Source organism: Anabrus simplex, chromosome 4, assembly GCF_040414725.1.
Source record: "Anabrus simplex isolate iqAnaSimp1 chromosome 4, ASM4041472v1, whole genome shotgun sequence".
In the NCBI taxonomy this organism is placed as follows: domain Eukaryota; kingdom Metazoa; phylum Arthropoda; class Insecta; order Orthoptera; family Tettigoniidae; genus Anabrus; species Anabrus simplex.
The window spans coordinates 387,044,332-387,062,738 of record NC_090268.1 but is presented as its reverse complement, the minus strand read 5'-3'; the positions used below and the strand labels follow the sequence as shown (position 1 = coordinate 387,062,738).

Sequence of the window (18,407 nt, the reverse complement as noted above, 5' to 3'; positions counted from 1 at the left end):
ATCGTCGCCATAAGACCTATCTGTGTCGGTGTAACGTAAAAGCAAGTAGCAAAAAAAAAAGTTTGCTTGGTCATGAAAGGTATTTAGTAAATTTGAAAATATGTAAGAAAGATAGTGCGTTCGAACCCCACTGTCGGCAGCCCTGAAGATGGTTTTCTGTCTTTTCCCATTTTCACACCAGGCAAATGCTGGGGCTGTACCTTAATTAAGGCAACGGTCGCTTCCTTCCCACTTCTACCCCTTCCGTATCCCATTATCGCCGTAACACCTATCTGTATCGGTGCGACGTAAAGCAAATTTTCAAGTTAAAAAAAAAAAGGAATCGGCTGTTGCCTATGAATGGGAACTGTCCCGAAATTTGCCCAGAAATGAAAAAGAATGGGAAAGCACACACTACCTAGGATAGCCGACGGTGGATTCGAACCTACGCGTCTTCCAAATGTGGAGTTTGACTCCATAGCCGTAGCGCGTTAGCACGTGTCCACTCCGCTCGGTAAATTAATAATAATAAAAATAACAATAATAATAATAACAATAATAATGCCCGCAATAAGCAGGTTGTCACTAGGAGAATAAAATGCTAAAGAAAAAAGAAAGACTCAAAGAAAATGAATTCGTCGAATGAAGACACGAATACTAGGTGCAGAAGTAATTTCCTCTAGCTACAAGTGGTTACAGAGTTATTTTAAGCGGTCTAATGTCTAGATCATCGGCTCTTACGGAGTAAAGCAAAGCCATGTCCGGTACAAGCCATGAAGACCCTTGGGAGAGTGGACGGCTGCCACCTGGACGACAGCTCTAAATGCAGGATAAATGGTAATTTATTTATTTATTTATTTATTTATTTATTTATTTATTTATTTATCTGCTTACCCTCCAGGTTTGCTGTTTCCTTCGGACTCAACGGGGGATCCCACCTCCACCGCCTCAAGGGCAGTGTCCTGGAGCGTGATACATTGAGTCGGGCATACAACTGGGAAGGAGGGCCAGTACCTCTCTCAGGCCGTCTCACCTGCTATGCTGAACAGGGGCCTTGGTGGGGGATGGGAAGATTGGAAGGGATTGACAAGGAAGAGGGAAGGAATCGGCCGTGGAATTAAATTATGTACCATCCCTGCATTTGCCAGGAGGAGAAGTGGGAAACCACGGAAAACCACCTCCAAGATGGCTGAGGTGGGAATCGAACTCACCTCTACTCAGTTGACCTCCCGAGGCTGAGTGAACCCCGTTCCAGCCCTCGTATCACTTTTCAAATTTCGTGACAGAGCCAGGAATAGAACCTGGGCCTCCGGGGGTGGCAGCTAATCACACTAACCACTACAACACAGAGACGTTTATTTATTTATTTATTTATTTATTTATTTATTTATTTATTTATTGAAGGCTTCTGTTATATGCAACCCGGCAGTAAGTGCATGGAAGGATTAGCTCAATGCCCGGCGCCTTAGTCCCCAGGAATCAAACTGATGCACAGTTTTGGTATACGCTGAGTGAACGTCGGTGCATGTACCACTCCAGACGTGGAAATCTCGTTTCTAGCTTCCTCTGTTTTCCTACAGAGAGTCCCAGTATGCATTTGCGCCTCATTGAGGCAGTCCTTTTATTGTTGTGGTATGGAAGTTATAAAGTTGTGCACGACTGAGACCTGTATTATTCTAAAACTGCACAAGAAATTTGAATATCGTACCATGAGCACCAACTGTGGAGAGATATTTTCTGTTAGTGGAAATAGAGATGGACGTAACTCGAGACCTTTCTTCTTCTTCTTCTTCTTCTTCTTCTTCTTCTTCTTCTTCTTCTTCTTCTTCGTATTATCCTCCTACTTCTTCTTCTTCCTTGTACCAAGCGAGTGGCCGCGTGGTTTGGGGCACATAGCTGCCAGCTCGCATTCGGGAGATAGTGGGTTCGAATCTCACCGTCGGCAGCACCAAAGATGGTTTTCCGTGGTTTACCATTTTTACACCAGGCAAATGCTGGGGTTGTACCTGAATTAAGGCCACGGCCGCTTTCCTCCCGCTCCTAGCCCTTTCCTATCGCATTGTCATCATAAGACCTATCTCTGTCGGTGCGACGTAAAGCAAATTCTAAAAATATATATAGTCTTCCTCTTCCTCCGGTTATCTGTTTAATGTTCCATTAACACAGGTAAGTTTTTGGTGACGAGGTATAAGAAAGAATTCAAGGACTGGGCGAGTTGGCCGTGCGGTTAGGGGCGCGCAGCTGTGAGCTTGCATCTGGGATATAGTGGGTTCGAACCCCACTCTCAGCAGCCCTGAGTATGGTTTTCCGCAGTTTCCCATTTCCACACTAGGAAAATGCTGGGAATGTACCTTAATTAAGGCCACGGCCGCCTCCTTTCTACTCCTAGACCTTTCCCATCCCATCGTCGCCATAAGACCTTTCTGTGTCGGTGCGACTTAAAGCAAATTGTAAAAAAAATCAAGGCTTTGGTTAATTGACTAATCTAACAGCCTTGTGGCACATACAGCTCGTTAAGGGCGTTGGCCTACTAAGTCATACGGTCCCTAAATATTAGAGGATTGGCTAGGAGTCGATCCAGGGGCTTTGATGTAAGAATCACAACCAGGCACTTTATCTCCCCACCACAGGGCTTACTCGGTTAAAGTACAGTCTCAGCATTTGCCAGTGTGAAAATGGGAAACTACGGAAAACCATCCTTAGGGAGGTGGTAGGAGGATTCAGATCCATCATCTCCCATCATACAAGCTGACAGCTAAACGAACTCTCTCTAGTGTCGTACACGTCACACACGTTTAACCATTGTTAAGTACCTGGTGAGCCAAACTGATGAGATGACAATGTTCTAAAATAGAATAAAAGGAGACCAGCAGGTGGCGAAACTAGATCAACAGGAAGTGTGTTGAACGGTAAATAGAGACTTTACGAAAGACTCATAAGAAGAAGAAACTGCGATCATTTATCTCCAGAATTATCGGAACAAATGGAAACATCGTGTTAAGGGAATGGCCCCGTAATGTCTAGCAAAGTAGCTGTTACATTATCCTCCATTAGGAAAACATGGAGTGATCTCATAACGGACACCCGACCTTGCACCTGTGATAGATGTTTGGTACAGATAACTGTCATATTAGAGCAATATGTTTAGTATTTATAAAATAGGAAAGTTAATGGGCGCATTTTCGTTATGTTAAAAACATTGCACCATTCATCCTGTGAAATTCTCCCTCAGAGGTTTACTCTTAGTGAGCAGCAAGTGGTAACGTTTTAGAAATTTAGGACAGTTCGGAGCAGGGAATTTCACTACTCACTTTAAACAAATTTTCTCCTGCCTCTGTGGATCCATGGTAGAGTGTCGGCCTCCGGATCCCAACATAGCGGGTTCAAACCCGGCAGAGGTAGTCGGATTTTTGAAGGGCGGGGAAAAGTCCATTCGATACCTCATGTCGTACGATGTCGGCATGTAAAAGATCTCTGGTGATACATTTGGTATTTACCCGACAAAATTAATTAAATCTCAACCATAGACGCCCAAGAGAGATCCGGTTTATTCTGCCTGCCATCTAGTGGGCCTAGAGTAAAACGGAACGTCGAAATTGACGAGCAGACAGCCAGATGGCGTCAAATCGAAATGTCTGCACACGGTAGCTGAGGCCATACGATTATTATTATTATTATTATTATTATTATTATTATTATTATTATTATTATTATTATTCTCCTAAACTTATGATTGCGCACGAAATAATTAAAAAGATATCAGTTGCGCTCGGAGCATTCGTTGCAGACTCAGCAGTTCATTCCAGAGCATATTTATTTCATATACAAGCCGATATTTGTTGTTGCAGCTTTTTAAATAGCGATACAAAGCCATTCATATCGTGTGGCTTTTGTCATCAATCATACAGTGTATATTTCATTTAACACAGGCGTGGTGGAGGAAGATATAGTCTCTGGGACATAGCCTATGTCTGAATATTGTGAGCAACTGAAAAAAGACCTCGACAGAGTTTGTGAGATGGATAGCAGGCAATGGTATGATGATAAACGGGGTTAAAATTCAGGTTTTGAGTTTCACTAATAGGAAAAGTACTCTCAGTTTTAATTACTGCGTTGATGGGGTATGAGTTTCTGATGGGGATCACCGTAAGTATCGAGGTGTTAATAAAAGGAAAGAGCTTCATTGGGGTAGTCACATAAATGAGATTGTAAATAAAGGGTACATATCTCTACACATGATTATGAAGGTATTTAGGGGTTGTAGCAAGGATGTAAATGAGAGAACATATAAGTCTCTGGTAAGACTCCAAACAGAGAATGGTCCCAGAGTATGGGACCCTCACCAGGATTACTTGAAACGAGAACAGGAAAAAATCCAAAGAAGAACAGCACGATATGTTCATGGGTGATTTCCGACAAAAGAGTAGTGTTACGAAAATGTTGCAAACTTTGGGCTGGGAAGACGTGGGAGAAAGGAGACGAGCTGCTCGACTAAGTGGTATGTCACGAGCTGTCAGTGAAGAGATGCCGTGGAATGACATTAGTAGACGAATACGTTTGATTGGTGTCTTTAAAACTAGGAAAAATCACAGTATGAAGATAAAGTTGGAATTCAAGAGAAAAAATTGGGGTTAAAATTCTTTTATATGTAGGCATATCAGTCAAGCCAGTGTTAAGCCAAGTGCAGCTTTAGCGACATCGCCTCGCAATGCCCATTTAAATTCGCCCCCGAAGTGATCGGATTGGTTAAGTTCAAAGCTGATAAAATGAAAACGGCGTGAGATATCGAGTTATTTTTTCAAATTATTTATCAATATGACCAACAATCTAACGCTCATATACCCCGTTCACGTTGCTTCCGACATTCGTGATCTTCTTCTTCTTAATATGTTTACCCTCCAGGGTCGGTTTTTCCCTCGGACTCAGCGACGGATCCCACCTCTACCGCCTCAAGGGCAGTGTTCTGAAGCTTCAGACTCTGGGTCAGGGGATACAACTAGGGAGGATGACCAGTACCTTGCCCAGGAGGCCTCACCTGCTATGCTGAACAGGTGCCTTGCGGGGGGATGGTAAGATTGTAAGGGATAGACAAGGAAGAGGGAAGGAAGCGGCCGTGGCCGTAAGTTAGGTACCATCCCGGCAATTTGCCTGGAGGAGAAGTGGGAAACCACGAAAAACCAGTTCCAGGATGGCTGAGATGGGAATCGAACCCACCTCTACTCACTTGACCTACCGAGGCTGAGTGGACCCCGTTCAAGCCCTCGTACCACTTTTCAAATTTCGTGGCAAAGCCGCGAATTGAACCAGGGCCTCCGGGGGTGGCAGCTAATCACACTAACCACAGAAGTGGACCATTCGTGTATATGCCAGCCGATTTTGAACTGTAACTCCTCTTCCTGATTCTCAAGGGATGTCACAACATTCTTGTAATATCTTTCGCACCATCGCTTATAATCTATAGTATCTGAACAGTCTTGGATCATGACACAAAGTAGTTATTTCTCTTTTTTCTATTTCTTTCATGTATGGGCCATTGAGTGCAGAACAACTCAGTCAATGACTCAAACGGCACGTGCATGAAAAGCCACTTTCCGTGGCCATCTAAAATGCTCAATAATAAAATGACGAACGCGTTTTACGTTTAAAATGATGAATCTGTATAAATAAATTTGTAGGGGTCCGCTGTCTGTAATTTCGTTTGTTTTGCCTATTTTTCAGACATTTATCCGTTTTAGGTCAACTCAAGACCGAATCGGTGGTTTTTATTTTTCGTGTCTGTCCGTTTGTCTGTTTGTCTGCCTGTTTGACTGTTTGTTCCACCATCACGGCGAAACGGCTGGATAGATCTCAACCAAACTTCATATTTAGATTATACTCATCCCGAGGAAGGTTTCGATATGCATATCATATTAAAATCTTTGAACAGACGGGGGGTTTATAGGAAAACCCGAATGGTTTTCCTCCACTTTCTCTTATACTATTGATTTTCTGTAAACTCCGTGGACAGTATGTAAATGCATCTTCTTTATAAACAACTTTCGTTATGTTCATAATTTACCTTACTCTTAAAATGACGGAGATATTTACTATTTTCTGCGGGTATCATGCTCTGCATTGAGTGACCGACAGACCAACAACGAACCTACAGGTTACCATGGCAACGTCTCTGACTGCATGCCAGCAGGGAAGTAATGCATTGCCATTTTCCTCATCATGCCTTTAAATTCGTGGTTATTTCTTGGGTAGAAGGCAAGAGAGGCGTCAATCGGCCATTCTGCGTGATATTGGCGGAATATCGTTGGAGGTTATAACCGTCCTCGAATAGCTCAAGTAATAACACCATTAGTCATTTTCTTATCTGTTTACCTAAGAATCCCTGCGCCTAAATTTCTCCCCTGTTACCGCTCTCTTATATCCATAACTCACACCAGCATAATTTATTGAGGGGCAATTGATTTTCCAATTCATTTACTTGGTATTTACATATTTGTCGTCATCCGGCTATCCTCAGTTATAATCCATTTTCTAAACGTCAGTTTTCTTAGCTGTATTATTTTCTTCCTTAATTACTCCGTATATATGCGAGTGCTAATCCCAAAGGCTGGACACTCTTTTGTGTGAGGAAATATTCTAAGCTATGCAAATGTATAACTTTTGGTCCCTGAAAATATCGAAATATGGATGCAATTTAACGACGGTGCAGACCTTCGTTTCGGGATAATTGGTGGCTAATCGGTAAGTCGTATCGCAAATCAGAAAGCACAATCGCCTTCCACTTTGGAGATATCTACAACTTTGGACCTATGAGTTTTTGTCGTATGTATATCCCTTATACGTTAAATAGAGCTGTATTTCTCCATTTCAAGTAATTTTATACTTTTACACGTATAGGTTATTAATTGGCACACTTATAGGAAGGATAGAATCTTGACATACGGCACGCACATTGACATGAGCAGTGGCCATGTGATAGCCTAATTTTATGATTCTGTCTGTCACATGAGTATCAAAAATATAAAGTAGTATGTGAAAACTGTACAAAATTTTACCCCATTCAATGAAATGTCGTTTGGCTTTTAGTGCCGGGATATCCCAGGACGGGTTCGGCTCGCCAGATGCAGATCTTTCTATTTGACTCCCTTAGGCGACCTGCGCGTCGTGATGAGGATGAAATGATGATGAAGATAACACATACACCCAGCCCCCGTGCCGTAGGAATTAACCAATTAAGGTTAAAATCCCCGACCTGACCGGGAATCGAACCCGGGACCCTCTGAACCGAAGGCCAGTACGCTGACCGTTCAGACAACGAGTCGGACACCCCATTCAATGACTCTAACTCAATCAAACCACAAATATAGGAGATACGAGAAGACGTCTTGGGACCAGCCATGTAGAACACTGAACGAGGCGGCTGATGGTGAAGTCCGTTTGTAGATATGTCGTACAGTTTCAAAGCAGTAACTCTCGAAATAAAGGTCTGCACTGCTAGACCTGTCCGTGCTTATCTATATAAATAAAGTTGTAGGGGGTCCGCTATCTGTAATTTCGTTAGTTTTGCCAATTTTTCAGATATTTATCCGTTTTAGGTCAACTCAAGACCGAATCGGTGGTTTTTATTTTTCGTGTCCGTCCGTTTGTCTGTTTGTTCCACGATCACAGCGAAACGGCTGGATAGATCTCGACCAAACGTCATATTTAGTGTATAGGTACTCATCCCGGCGACGGTTTCGATATGCATATCATTTAAAATCTTTGAATAGACGGGGGTTTTATAGGAAAACCAGAAAGGTTTTTCTCCACTTTCTCTTATACTATTGATTTTCTGTAAACTCCGTGGACAGTATGTAAATGCATCTTCTTTATAAACAACTTTCGTTATGTTCATAATTTACCTTACTCTTAAAATGACGGAGATATTTACTATTTTCTGCGGGTATCATGCTCTGCATTGAGTGACCGACAGACCAACAACGAACCTACAGGTTACCATGGCAACGTCTCTGACTGCATGCCAGCAAGGAAGTAATGCATTGCCATTTTCCTCATCATGCCTTTAAATTCGTGGTTATTTCTTGGGTAGAAGGCAAGAGAGGCGTCAATCGGCCATTCTGCGTGATATTGGCGGAATATCGTTGGAGGTTATAACCGTCCTCGAATAGCTCAAGTAATAACACCATTAGTCATTTTCTTATCTGTTTACCTAAGAATCCCTGCGCCTAAATTTCTCCTCTGTTACCGCTTTCTTATATCCTTAACTAATATCAGCATAATTTATTTAGGGGCATTTTATTTTCCAATACATTCACTTGGAATTTACATATTTGTACTCATCCCGCTGTCCTCAGTTGTAATCCTCTTTTCTATTAATTTCAATTTCCAACTGTATTACTTTCTTCCTTAATTACTCCGTATGTAATGTGAGTGTTAATCCCGAAACCTGGACAATCTTTTCTTGGAGGAAATACATCTTTCAGGCAATGCAAATCTATAACTGTTGGCCCCGAAAAATATCGGAATATAGATGCAATTTTGACGACGGTGCAGACCTTCCTTTCGGAATAATTGGTGGCTAAACCGTAAGTCGTATCACAAAAGCTCGCGTTTCAATTTGGAGAAATCTACAACTTTGGGCCTATGGCATTTTGTCGTATCTCTATCCCTTATTCGTTAAATAGTACTGCATTTCTTGAGTTGAAGTTAATTTTGTACTTTTTACACGTGTAACTTATGTTATCGTTTGGCACACTTATAGGAAAGATGCAATCATGACATTGAGCACGCACACTGACATGACCAGTGGCCATATGTTCGCACAATTTTATGATTCCAGAGTCGCATGAGTGTCAAAGAAATAAAGTAGTATGTGAAAACTCTACCAAATTTCATCCCATTCAATGAATAACTGAATCTAACCCATAAATATAGGAGATACGAGAAAATGTCATAGGACCAACCGTGTAGAACACTGAACGAGTCGCCTGATAGTGAAGTCCGTTTGTATGCGCAATTTAATATAGTTTTACTCACTGCCTTTACAGTAATTTACGGAGAAATCTACAATGTAGAATACCGTAGCGAAGCACGGGTACATTTGCTAGTCTATATATATATACATAAGAAAACATAAATGTCCAATAATACTGCCTTGAGGAATTCCCGTCTTAAGTATTACAGGGTCAGATAAAGCTTCGCCTACTCTAATTCTCTGAGATCTATTTTCTAGAAATATAGCAACCCATTCAGTCCCTCTTTTGTCTAGTCCAATTGCACTCATTTCTGCCAGTAGTCTCCTATAAAATGTCGTATGGCTTTTAGTGCCGGGATATCCCAGGACTGGTTCGGCTCGCCGGGTGCAGGTCGTTCTAATTGACTCCCCTAGGCGACCTGCGCGTCGTGATGAGGATGAAATTACGATGAAGACAACACATACACCCAGTCCCCGTACCGTAGGAATTAACCAATTAAGGTTAAAATCCCAGACCCGGCCGGGAATCGAACCCGGGACTCTCTGAACCGAAGTCCAGTACGCTGACCGTAAAGCCAACGAGTCGGACAGTAGTCCCCCATGATCCACCCTATCAAATGCTTTAGACAGGTCAATCGCGATACAGTCCATTTGACCTCCTGAATCCAAGATATCTGCTATATCTTGCTGGAATCCTACAAGTTGAGCTTCAGTGGAATAACCTTTCCTAAAACCGAACTGCCTTCTATTGAACCAGTTATTAATTTCGCAAACATGTTTAATATAATCAGAAAGAATGCCTTCCCAAAGCTTACATACAATGCACGTCAAACTTACTGGCCTGTAATTTTCAGCTTTATGTCTATCACCCTTTCCTTTATACACAGGGGCTACTATACCAACTCTCCATTCATCTGGTATAGCTCCTTCGACCAAACAATAATCAAATAAGTACTTCAGATATGGTACTATATTCCAACCCATTGTCTTTAGTGTATCCCCAGAAATCTTATCAATTCCAGTTGCTTTTCTAGTTTTCAACTTTTGTATCTTATTGTAAATGTCATTGTTATCATATGTAAATTTTAATACTTCTTTAGCATTAGTCTCCTCCTCTATCTGGACATTATCCTTGTAACCAACAATCTCGGGAGATCATCTGGGTAGAGGGGGTTTCGATTCCCACCTCAGCTATCGTCGAAGCTGTTTTCCGTGATTTCCCATTTTCCTCCAGCAAATGCTGCAACATAACTTAAGGCCACGGCCACTTCTTTCCCTCTTCCTTGTCTGTCCCTTCCAATCTTCCCATCCCTCTCTAGGCGCCTGTTCAGCATAGCAGGTTAGGCCGCCTGGGCGAGGTACTGGTCATCCTCCCAGTTGTATCCCCTGACCCAGAGTCTGAAGCTCCAGGACACTGCCCTTGAGGCGGTAGAGGTGGGATCCCTTGTTGAGGCCGAGGGAAAAATCGACACTGTAGTGTAAACCATGTGCTTAATTCGCATTCATACAATTGGGAAATGGTTAAAAAAGTAGTAAAAGAAGGAGAAGGTAAGTATTTGAAATATGTTTAGCCCATTAGCTTAGCTGTTCACCTTCCACATAGCCGGCCGAGATTCAAATGCAGATCGATTTCGAGTTACAATTTTCATGTGACTAATCACATAGCGTCACATGACTATCGATGTTGTGATCATTACCTCCAGTTTTACGGCTAATCCGAATCACAAAGATATCACTTTTTATTTTAAAAATTCCGAGCATGTCCGCCTCTGTAGTGTATTGGTTAGTGTGATTAGCTGCCACCCCCAGAGGTCCGGGTTCGATTCCCGTCTCTGCCACGAAATTTGAAAAGTGGTATGAGGGCTGGAACGGGGTCCAATCAGCCTCGGTAGGTCAACTGAGTAGAGGGGGGTTCGATTCCCTCCTCAACCATCCTGGAAGTGGTTTTCCGTGGTTTCCCACTTCTCCTCCAGGCAAATGCCGGGATGGTACCTAACATAAGGCCACGGCCGCTTCCTTCCCTCTTCCTTGTCTATCCCTTCCAAACTTCCCATCCCCCCACAAGGCCCCTGTTCAGCATAGCAGGTGAGGCCACCTGGGAGAGGTACTTGTCATCCTCCCCAGTTGTATCCCTGACCCAGGGTCTGAACCTCCAGGACACTGCCCTTGAGGCGGTAGAGGTGGGATCCCTCGCAGAGTCCGAGGGAAAAACCGACCCTGGAGTGTAAGCAGATTACGAAATTCAGAGCGTGTTGGCCGTGCGCTTAGGGCCGCGAAGCTGTGAGCTTGCAATCGGGAGATGGTGGTTTCAAATCCTACCGTTGTCAGCCCTGAAGTTTGTTTTCCGTGGTTTCCCTTGTTCACACCAAGCAAATGCTGGAGCTGTAGGCTAATTAAGGCCACGGCCACTACTTTGCCATTCGTACGCCTTTCCCAGCCTTCCGACACCGGAAACCTTCGATATGTTAGTGCGACATCAAACCACTAGGAAAATATATCTGTTCCGGGATTTAAAATTCCTGGAGGCGCCGGGTATCGATCCCGGTACCTCTCACATGCTAAGCGAGCGCTCTACCATCTGAGCTACGCCCCCAGATACCCAACGCTACTTTCTTTGGTAGGTTTGTGCAAATATCAACTTTCGTGAACCTGATAGTTCTTGAAACCACACCCAGATAGCGTGGAACTGGTCGTACTTGAGATTGAGTAGACCTACTTTCACTTTCTCCTGGTGACAAGAAACATCTTTTACATGCTGAGGTTTCGGTACCACCGCAGCAGTCCTCTTCAAGTCAGTGCAGCAGTGAGAGTGTCCGCAGATCCAGCAGGGAGCACAGCTACTCTGTTAGCAGAGCTGACAATTACGGGTTGAAAGAACATCGCCTGTATGTAAGAACTGGAAAATGTACCCGTGCTTTGCTACGGTATTCTACATTGTATACGAATTTCTACGTAAATTACTGTACACGCGGAGAGTAAGATTTTATTAAATTGTATATCTCTTAGTCCGCCTCTGTAGTGTAGTGATTAGTGTGATTAGCTGCCACTCCCGGAGGCCCAGGTTCCGTTACCGGCTCTACCACAGAATTTGAAAAGTCCAACGAGGGCTGGAGCGGGATCCGCTCAGCCTCGGGAGGTCAACTGAGTAGAGAGGGTTCGATTCGCATCTCAGCCATCCTTGAAGTGGTTTTCCGTGGCTTCCTACTTCTCCTACAGACAAATGCCGGGATGGTACGTAACTTAAGTCCACAGCCTTGTCTATCCCTTCCAATCTCCCCATTCCCCTACAACGCTCCTGCTCAGCATAGCAGGTGAGCCCGTTAGGACGAGGAACTGGCACCCCCCCGAACCGAAGTCTTACGCTCCAGGACACTGCCCTTGAGGCGGTAGAGGTGGATTCCAATCCTGGAGGGTAAACGGATTAAGAAAGACCACGGGGAGGTCCCCATACCTTCTTTCCGATGTTTTTTTTTTTTTGCTAGGGGCTTTACGTCGCACCGACACAGATAGGTCTTATGGCGACGATGGGATAGGAAAGGCCTAGGAGTTGGAAGGAAGCGGCCGTGGCCTTAATTAAGGTACAGCCCCAGCATTTGCCTGGTGTGAAAATGGGAAACCACGGAAAACCATTTTCAGGGCTGCCGATAGTGGGATTCGAACCTACTATCTCCCGGATGCAAGCTCACAGCCGCGCGCCTCTACGCGCACGGCCAACTCGCCCGGTCTTTCCGATGTAAGGCGCGCCTTGGGGAGTTTTGATGATCAGACGCCTTTAAAAAAGTATTTGCACACCGTCCGTTAATGACATGTTCCTTATTAATCCTCCTTTCGAAAAGGTGCACAGAGAAGAAAGTTTTAGAAATAGAGAATTCATGAGAATCAGAATAGTCCAGGTCTCATTTAAGAAAAGGCTAGGAAAACAATACAAAGGTAGGGAATCTGTCACCTGGGCGACTGCCATAAATGCATATCAGTAGTGATTGACGATGGCGTCTTTCTGCTCACATTGACTCCCACTAGCATGCAGGGAAGTAGGGAAAGGTAGTGGTAAATTACTATAGACCTAAAGAGTGGAATTTAAAAATTAATGTACAGAAAACCAAGGTAATGGTATACATAAAAGGATATAAATTGTCTAAGAATGAACAATGGTGGATGGTTGAGACGAGATTAGAAGTTATCAAGAAAGCAGAATATTTGGGTATGATGTTAAGTGGAAATGGAAAATGGTTAGAACAAATAAAAAGAGTTAAACTAAAGGATATGCACGCAGCTATTAACATCTTGGATAAAAATATCCCCAATACTCCTTACAGAGTGTATATAAATGACTTTAATGCATTACTTAAATCTAGGGTGCTGTACGGAGCAGAAATCTAGGCAGTTGAAGGGAAAGTTGCAATTATAAGTAGATTTACTAAAATAATTTATTGGACTACCCAGTTGTGCAGCTAACTGTGGAGTGAGAATAATGTAAAATGATGTAATTCTGCAGGCGAATATTGTTAAAAGGATAATCAAGTATTGTCTGAGACTGAAGTTGGGATCGGGTGGCTAAGTGTTACAGATAGGCCCTATCCTACCAACACCAAATGAAATATCAGAACCAAGGATACTGGGTGGATGGGGTACGGAACATTTTGGAAACAATAGGAATAGGATACTACTGGGAATGGGATTGCATAAAACAGTTCTAAGAGTTAATGATATTAAAAAGCAACAAATTCCTTCACAGTGTAAAGTTAAGAGATAATTAGAGGAATTTTATGTAATTGGGAGAATGAGGATAAATATAGATAATATAACTAATAAGGGAATGAGCGGCATTATATGGTGGTTAATGGGGGTACACAAAAATAAAGCATACAGACCAAATGTGTCTGTCTGTTAGGTCATCAGCCCAGAGGCTGGTTGGATCCTCAAATAGCACCAGCAAAGGTTATGCTGTTATAAGGAAACCGCAAAAACCAATGGCAGCACCAAAATGAGGCGTACTAGGCAGGACGAGGAGTGAGGTAGTTTGCCATTGCTTTCCTCACTGGGTCAGAAAGTGCTATTGCAGCACGACTGACCCTATGAGCAACAACTTTCATAACACTCAGATGCACTAGTCGTGCTCTGAATGTAATTACTCAGCACCACCCACACCCCAGCAGTTTCCTTATTGTCACAGCCATGGATGAGACTGGGACTTCGGTGAAAGCTGCACTTTACTCTGGCCTGTTTCCAAGAGATGGATACAAAAATACTGTATCCATCAAGAAATGACAGCAGGCAAACAGACCAAATAGATATGAAAATAAATGTTTACTATGTTCTGAAGGAATGGGATGGGCAAACCTTATAAAAGATTATTTAGAGATAAGGGAAATCTTCTTCTTCTTAATCTGCTTACCCTCCAGAGTTGGCTTTTCCCTCGGACTCAGTGAGGGATCCCACCTCTACCGCCTCAAGGGCAGTGTCCTGGAGCTTCAGACTCTAGGTCGGGGATACAACTGGGGAGGATGACCAGTACCTCGCCCAGGCGGCCTCACCTGCTATGCTGAACAGGGGCCTTGCGGTGGGATGAGAAGATTGGAAGGGATAGACGAGGAAGAGAGAAGGAAGCGGCCGTGGCCTTAAGTTAGGTACCACCCCGGTATTTGCCTGGAGGAGAAGTGGGAATCCACGGAAAACAACTTCCAGGATGGCTGAGGTGGGAATGGAACCCTTCTCTACTCAGTTGACCTCACGAGGCTGAGTGGACCCCGTTCCAGCCCTCGTGCCACTTTTCAAATTTCGTGGCAGAGCCGGGAATCGAACGCTGGCCTCCGAGGGTGGCAGCTAATCACACTGACCACTACACCACAGAGGCGGACACAGATTATAGTTATAGCATATAATAAATTTATCGTCATATTTCAATTAGTCGGCAAGCTTTTTGTTTTTCTTTCGATAGTTAATATTAATATTCATTTCAGGAGTCGGACATGATATGAAGGGACTGAGGATGACTACTGTGGTTACCTCTTTGTGGCGTCATACTTCCGGGGTATCTGATGAACCTCGATAGCATGTCCGAGAAGTTTCATTTCTTACAAAAATGTTTCTAACACGCTTTTCAGGCCATTCTTTCTCTGTTGAATTCCTAAATCACTTGCAAATGTTGCATTTTGATTCATGATATTTTCCGGTTACCTGATTCTTTATTTGTGCTTTTACTGGTTGTTTTTCAATTATGCTATATTCAGCTTTGTAAACTGCATGTATCGAAAATTAAGATTACAATAAACATTACCCTCCCCCAGATTTATGGTTTCTGAGTTTATGGGAGACGGGTATTATCTTATTTTAAATCTGCCGCTAACCCTATGGTTGTAAGTTTTCTATAACCCCTATCAGTGGATAGTACAGATAGTGTAAATATATGTTTAGCCTTCTATATTTAATTGAATATTAAACAATACTGCAGTTAAAGAATGTTGATGTTGAATTTTATTTAACGAATATCATAGGGATAGACAAAATTATTCATACATTGATTTTCTGATCATCCATTGATAAACTTTACAATTGAAGCTCTTCACAGTAATTGAACATGCGTCATTTTGTCGATTCTCCGCATGTTTCTTCTCTCTTGCCAGATAGTGGGAAGAACTTCTCTTAGGTCCATCTGTCAAATCTGTAGTATGTGGTAAATCACGAAGAGGAGCAGCAGCAGCAGCAGCAGTAACAACTAGAGCAGAGAAAAGCACTGAAGAAACATTTTACACAACACCTTTCAGCAGATATACCTGGAAGCTATCAAAGAAAGGTACTCTGATATCTGTCTCCCTTGTCAAGGTTGTCCACACCCTTACCCGTAGAGATGATCTAGAGACTCAGAGCATTTACCCACCCTCCTAACCGCGAATGTTTCAGGGCGCAATTTGGAAATTAGGAGGGAGCTGGAAGACACCAGTGGTCTCGCAGCCAAAGGAAGTAGGTCATGAGGGCATTACTATGTTAACATGGATTTCACAAGAAATCAATCAAGGGGAATTCGTTCAGTCTTTACCTAACTGACTAATACAGCAAGTCGCAACGGTGGCTACCATTCAGGGAGTGGGTGCACTTTGTCTCCGTTCAGACGCGCACTGTACCAACACTTACTTGCTGATGCCTCCAAGGCTTCAGTCGTCCCCGCGACTCGGTCGCAGACTGATCCTCAAAACAGATCAACAGTCCTTGACCTCGTCCGGAGTTCGGTGTCTTGCTTCCTTGACCTAACGCAGGAAGCTTTCGTAGAGGTGATGGCACCTCCCCGCCATCACCCGTGGCGACCATCCAGTAAGTCGATGCGCTTTGTCGCCTCCGGAATCCTTTCGGACGCGCACCTCATCCCGCGTATTTGCTAATATCCCCGAAGTTTCAGTCGTCTGTGACACTCGGTACTGAATCCCCAAACAGAGAAAACCCTGTTCTGAGGAGCAGTGACCTCGTGTCCAGTTCGACTGTCACCCCGATGATATTAACAAATACAGTGGGGTAGTACCAGCTGCGATCGCAGCAGGCTTCCCCGTAGTGATGGCTCCTCCCCGCCATCACCCGTGGCAACCATCCAGAGAGTCAGCACGCTTGATCGCCCCCGGAATCCTTACGGACGCGTGCTGGGTGAACGGGGAATAGCGAAAACCTTTCTTACCCTTCTTATGTTAACTGAATGCGGACTGCACAGTAAGCGACCTGTTCAACAATAGTATGCTTCTGCCGTGTCTGATTGTTGACTGCACACCGAATGTGTTGTGGCTATAGAGGAGAATGAAGGCTTCTTCCAATCCCGTTATTTCCTAAATTATGTTATACTAAGGAATAAGGTCGTAAGAATAAAAAACTGTGTTTCTCTCGTGTATTATATTGTTTTCTACCAGAGAATTGTTGAATTGGGCTGTGAAATTCATGCTTTCGCATTCTATTCGGGACACATATTCCTTTAAGGATATCAAATCCTCTAGTAGTGTTACTACCTCAATCCTGTAGATGATGCACCACGCTCAACGAACAGTGATTACTATGCATCGCATAGTATATATTACAAGCTGCCATTTCCTCGTACATTTTTGTGGCAATAATAAGTTTGTACGTTTCCTTAGAAACAAGCCCGACATATAACGCTTCAACAAACTAAACCGTTATATTAATTCCAGTTATTCAGACTCAGAGCACTTCCTTCATGATATACAGGCCGTATCAAGACTTTCATCGACCCGAGAGTCCACATGCATTTGTCCCATAAATTCTAAATATTCCCTTAAATAGCTACATAAAACGTTCTCCTCTCACCTTATTTCAGAAGCACTCATAAATAGCATGTTAAATTTAACGTAATTTTAACACAATATGTAGAGGCTTGAGTTCTCGCTTATTACGTTTAATTACAATAATTAATCCATTCCTTTCGAAGTACCTGTGAATCTTATTGTTATGCAAGCATGGGAAGGTATCCATACGTTGTTTCCAATGTAAAGTGCGAGTTGCGGAGTTGTGATGATAACGGCAGGCCCCCTTTTCCACTGCCATTCACAATCGAGTTCAGGAGTTTCTACTGTAACGTCAAGCTCACTTGTCTCAGGAATTCAGTTTTGGGAGCGTGGGTTGGCGACTACGGAGCCCTTTTGTGTCCTGCATTGTTTCCACTTACTTGTGCCAGGCTGCTCATTTTCATCTATACTCGATCTCTCTTGGTCAACTCTTGTTCATACCCTTCGTGGCCCTTGTCTTTCTGTGGCCGATACCTTCATTTTTCGACGTGTCGGATCCCTTCTATTTTTTCTCTTTGATCTGTGTTATATCAAGGACTAGCAAAGGTGCCCGTTCTTCGCTAAGGTATTCTATATTGTATACGAATTTCGAACTAAATTACTGTACACGCACTGACTAAGGTTTTATAATCGCATGTCTCTTAGCGCTTTCCGAAAAACAGCATGGGAAGGTATCCATACGTCGTTTTCGTGGCCCTTGTCTTTCTGTGGCCGATACCTTCATTTTTCGACGTGTCGGATCCCTTCTATTTTTTCTCTTTGATCTGTGTTATATCAAGGACTAGCAAAGGTGCCCGTTCTTCGCTAAGGTATTCTATATTGTATACGGATTTCGAACTAAATTACTGTACACGCACTGACTAAGGTTTTATAATCGCATGTCTCTTAGCGCTTTCCGAAAAACAGCATGGGAAGGTATCCATACGTCGTTTCCAATGTAAAGTGCAAGTTGCGGAGTTGTGGTGATAATGGCAGGCCCCCTTTTCCACTGCCATTCACAATCGAGTTCGGGAGTTTCTACTGTAAGGTCAAGCTCACTTGTCTACTGCCGTCCACAATCAAGTTCAATTTTCTAGCACGTCTGGCAGATTGTGCCGCCATCTTGATTTGGGGGAGGGGGTAAAATTAGGACTTACAGGAAACTTTTACGCACAAACAACATATAGGTTATCGTTTTGGAT

The 18,407-nt window shown here is 43.3% G+C and overlaps 1 non-coding gene across 1 annotated transcript; it reads right to left on the bottom strand.

Moving 5' to 3' along the window:
• Positions 1-11,467: 11,467 nt before the first annotated feature.
• Positions 11,468-11,540, bottom strand: TRNAA-AGC (transfer RNA alanine (anticodon AGC)). Its single transcript has one exon. It is a non-coding gene; the product is annotated as a tRNA-Ala (tRNA).
• Between the last annotated feature and the right edge of the window lie 6,867 nt (positions 11,541-18,407).